Source organism: Musca autumnalis, unplaced genomic scaffold (assembly GCF_047663935.1).
Source record: "Musca autumnalis isolate F117 unplaced genomic scaffold, ASM4766393v1 scaffold_1, whole genome shotgun sequence".
NCBI classification, from domain to species: domain Eukaryota; kingdom Metazoa; phylum Arthropoda; class Insecta; order Diptera; family Muscidae; genus Musca; species Musca autumnalis.
This window is the reverse complement of record NW_027411644.1, coordinates 149,938,058-149,943,280: the sequence shown is the minus strand read 5'-3', so window position 1 is coordinate 149,943,280 and position 5,223 is coordinate 149,938,058.

Below are 5,223 nucleotides of genomic sequence, written 5' to 3'. Positions count from 1 at the left end.
AAATGTGGACATAGGATATAGTCCACATATAACCACACATTTTCGTTTCAAATTTGCTGTAATTGGTAATTTGGATTCCCAGAGGTCAGAGAATTTACTATTTATTTCATGATAGAGGTTATAGAATGTTCGGCCCGGCAGACTTGTTTAAATTGTGGAAGTTGAAAATATCTGATGCGCACAATAAATCTTCAAGAATGAATCCCATTTAGGGGATGTGGCGCCGTCTTGGTGAAAGCAAAATGTCCACGAGATCACTAGCATCATTTTCAGGCATCAAAAAGTCGGCCATAATAGCATGATAATTGTCTCCATTGAATGTTACGTCCTCATCGAAATCATTTTTGAAGAAATATGGACCGATGATTCCACCAGCGGACAACCCATACGAAACCGTTGTTTTTTCTGGATGAATGGATACCCGTTATATCGTACTATTTCTTTCAAACTTATTCGCTATGATAAAGACGAATTTTATGTTTGTTTTGAATCTGTCAGTAAAATATGGTAAACTCCTTTGGCAGTAGATTACGGTGTTGCTGTGTGGGATACATAGTCAGAATACATATCAAATTATGCGTAATCGCGAGTACTCTAATCCTACTATTAGTTTTTTGAAATACCCGTATGCGCGTCGCAGAGAAATCGAAAACGGAAATGCTAAAAAGTGATATACTATTAGAAGAGTAATCCTCATTTTGTATTCTTCTACTTTTACTTTGGACAGATGTCCGTCATTTGAATGGTTAAACCAGCAATCGAATAACAACTTAAAAAACCTAGTAAGCTATAACGTGTTTTTACCTATTTTTATTGATTTACGCGGTCATAATTTCCAAGCAAATTAAAAGTTTGTTCAAAAACACTTAAATTGATCCAGCAAAAGTCATAGTTATTGGTAAATAACAATAGTTAGCGTATTATAATAGTGCAAACCTCGGCTTCATGAAACTATTTTTTTGGTTTCACTCATATATTGAATAAAAAACTTACATAATGAATGTCCCCTCCGAAGGCGAGAACCAAAATGATTAGTATTTGTAATCTTAAAACTTCAAATTAATAATGATCGGTATTATTATGAAAAAAATATATATGTATGTGTGTGTATTTTGTACTGCATTTAATTTATGTCAGAAAATAAGAAATCCTTTATGCTTCATTTGACTAATAAAAACTTTAAGAAAACATTTGGGTAATTTTTTAGTTTTTGTTTTTACTGTAATTTCTAACATACGATAAAATATTTGGTAAGAAAGAAGACATAACGAAGTCAAAACCATAAAAATCCCATTGGTTGTCCTGAATGATCCCGGGCAATAAACAAAAGTTCTATAATCTTATCCTGTTTTTCATGTCTTCGTTCACACAGAAAAGTACAAAAATATGTTTGGTAGCTACATTAGGGATGCATTTTATTTAAAAGTAATAATCTTTAACAAAACACAAATTTAACCAGAAGTGTGTAACAGAATTCTAATGTTGGAGAGTTTTTGTGGGATCCATATTTGTTAAACACTTGAAATACAGAAATGAATGCAGTATCAGAAATGATCACAATATAGACAGTTACGAGTGCATAAATCGCGAATATTTATGAACAAAACATGGTTTAATTGTTTTTCAAAGTATTCTTCAGCCTGATACATATGTATTTAGAGGTTTACATGCGCTAAAACCAATAAACTTAACTGTTGTATTTGGTTTTGAATATTTTCGGTACATTTTTCATCGAATTTTTAATAAAGTCCGGTATGATACCAGTATTTCGGCACCGAATGAGAAATGTAATGGATGCTTTTATTTTTGTAGCTTTTATCCTTAAGTTCTTGTGTCTGTTGATGCTATGTCGTGTTTTATTGTTGGTTTTTATCGTGTTGTAGATCATTTTTGTTGCTTTTTATGTCGGCGGGCTCTCCGTTTTTTAACAATTTTTGTGATTTCTTCGACCTTTATTTTTGTTTTAAAATAAAAGATTTTTGAGCTTGAGGTCTTGTTTTTGTTTTTTATTTTCCGATATTTCGAAATTCTTTGAATTTCATCATCAGGGATCTACAAAAATAATATCATTATTATTATTCATTTATTTATTTACATGTAAGCGATCACCTTTTTTCGTGTTTATACCATTTACTGTGATGTAGATATTAAGTCGTGTTTTTTATTTTTATTATTTTTGTAGATCCCTGATGATGAAATTCAAAGAATTTCGAAATATCGGAAAATAAAAACAAAAACAAGACCTCAAGCTCAAAAATCTTTTATTTTAAAACAAATATAAAGGTCGAAAAAATCACAAAAATTATTAAAATATTTATTGATTATCTTTCAAGTGAAAACGACGTAGAACTGAATGTGCTCTTTTGCATACTACACTGTGCAACAAAATTGAGCTCGAGGTCTGGGGGTTGGAAAGTTCCTTTTGGGGGTGAAAGCCTTTGATGAGTACATATAGAACCCCAAAGGGCAGATCCGCCGTGAGTCGAACTTCTGAGTTATAGCGTAATGAATTTTGCACTGGAGACCCTATAAGTCATCAGAAATTAGCGTTATATCTTTGTTCGCTGTTGTTTTGGCTTATTTTTGATATAACATGTCTTCAGTGAAATCTAATGAGGATCTTTTTCGACCTTCTAACCCGCTTCCTTCCATGTCCTTTTCGTCCTTTATTTCAAGAACCGCAATAAAAGTACCACAAGATGACATTTTTCAGCTTCCAAAAGTTCTGCTTGTATGTTCTGTATATTCGAACAACCATCAAAAAACGAATATACAGAAAAACAAACTATAGTTTTTTCTGAAGAAAAACAGGGTAAATGTCAAAAATGACTATGAAACCACGAGTACCCCATCATCTACAGCAGAGCGCCGAGATCCCAATAATTTATAAATCTTCAAAAACCCAATCGTCGAATACGTCCTGTTTGTGAATGTAGGAACAAGATATTTTAATCTACAGTTACGAATAAAAAATATTTAAAAAAAAATTAAAATACAGTATTTTATTTATAAATGCACTTAAAACTAGAAAATAATTTTTCATGATGGAATCTCTCAAATAAAACGCTTGCATTTGAATTAAAAAATGTGACAATGTTAAACGGCAAGCATTTTATTTGAGAGATTCTATCATGAAAAATTATTTTCTAGTTTTAAGTGCATTTCTAAATAAAACACTGTAACTTATTATTTTTTTAATAATTTTTTTATTTTTAACTTTTAGTAAATAAATTTTTTGACCATAACCAAATTACAGTCAATTTAGGCCGAAATGTAGATAAAAACTTTAAATTGCCTGAAATCTAGTGGTGCCGTTATATGGGGGCTACACCAAAAGCTGGCCCATGTCCACAATTTTTTGTGTGGGAGTTTCTGTACAATTGGGAACTCCAAATGCCCAGTTACAATTAATTCGGACTAAAAATGAAGGCAAAATCCTCAAAACACCCGAAATCAGGTGGTACCGCTATATGGTGGCTATAGGAAAAAATGAACCCATATTGGTTTTGGTTTCATATTCATGTATTGTCGTCCAAATTTAAAGAGTGTGCAAAGTTTCAGTTCGAACTAAACGGACACCAAAGCAAGTTAAATAAAACACTGTAACAAACCAGGAATCAAACTTATAACTTATTTCATGACAGCTTTTCATCTTTAGGTCTTGTTGTGAAACCTGTTCGGTTCCATCTAAGTACTTTCACTAGCTAGCTTTCACTAACACGAAACCAAATGGCGAACTGCCAGCCCGATTCTTCTAAGTCAGTTTCTCTGCTAAATGCAGATTATCATTAGGAGCTTTACCTTGTCAATTCTGGGATATTTGTAGGAAACATTTCTTTTTAATATGAATCTACGACAACAATTACACTGAATAGACATTCCTTCTTGAAACCCGTAAGAAGCATATTTAGAAGAGGGAAATTGCGAACAATTATTAATTTCAGACCCATTTATGTATGTAAATAATATCATGTAGTCAGTATTAAGAAGAGATAAATCAAGGCAATCAAGAAGTAAAAAAGTGGCAATTCCTAATGTCTATATTTGTAAAAGAGGAATATGTTGGCGAGCTTTTGAATGTGATTTTTTGTCTTGACATTGTGGGTGCAAACTTTATCTTGTTCTTCTTCGTGCATAAATTGTGCATAGAAACTAATTCACATATACATACACACATTGGAATGTGCGGGCTGAAATGTCCCACGTATAACAAGACAATGGTTTATTTCTTAGAATATCACATGGAGATATGTATTGGTTCCCACCTTCGTTGATACATATGTACATGTATATGCACAAACTTTAACGTATACGGACAATGTAAAATGTAACATTGCTCAGTTTTACATATTCGTAGTCATCAGATTATGTTTATGTTAAACCAACCCAAAACTTGCCTGTGTGACGTAGGCGTCCAGACAACTCCAGAACCAGTTGTAAAATCATGAATGAAAATCGTCGATTTCTTTTTGTTTTCCATTCACAGATTTTGGTTTTGCTTTGTTGCATCCCAGCCCTGTTATCTTTTTAAATGGTTTTATTTAGCTCACCCCGTTTGTTTTATTTTTTATTCTTGGGTCAAATTTAATAATTCAAATTTCACCCTCTTCCTGTCAACCGATTAATCTGAAATTTTGTATACACTTTGGATTTTGGTGACAATACAATTATGATTATTCATTATCATTATAAATTCAAGATGGCCGCCGCTACAAAATGGCGGATAACGTAGGTTTTATCAATCCCATCAATATGGGTATCAAATGAAAGGGCTCAACAAGCAGAATACAATATACTATAAAAAATTAAAATCCAAGATGGCGGCCGCTACAAAATGGCGGATAACGTAGATTTTATCAATCCCATCAATATGGGTATCAAGTGAAAGGGCTCAACAAGCAGAATACAATACACTATAAATAAAAATAGGTAAAAAAACTTTTTAAGTTAAACGGTTTTATGTTAAACATACATTGCAATATTTAAGATAAATGTACTAAAAACCAAAAAATAATAAAATAGATACAGTCGTGGGCATTATAAACATATGCAGAGACTATACTAAAATAAAAACGTGGGGCACGTCAATTGTCTACAAATTATCGACTTAATGTGCGGTAGAAGAATCGTTTAATTCGTCGTTAGGCAGTTGGCCCGCAGACGGTGAGGAAATTACTTACTATTTTCTTGCTCATGAAAATTCCTTGCCTTACCCCTTGGCGA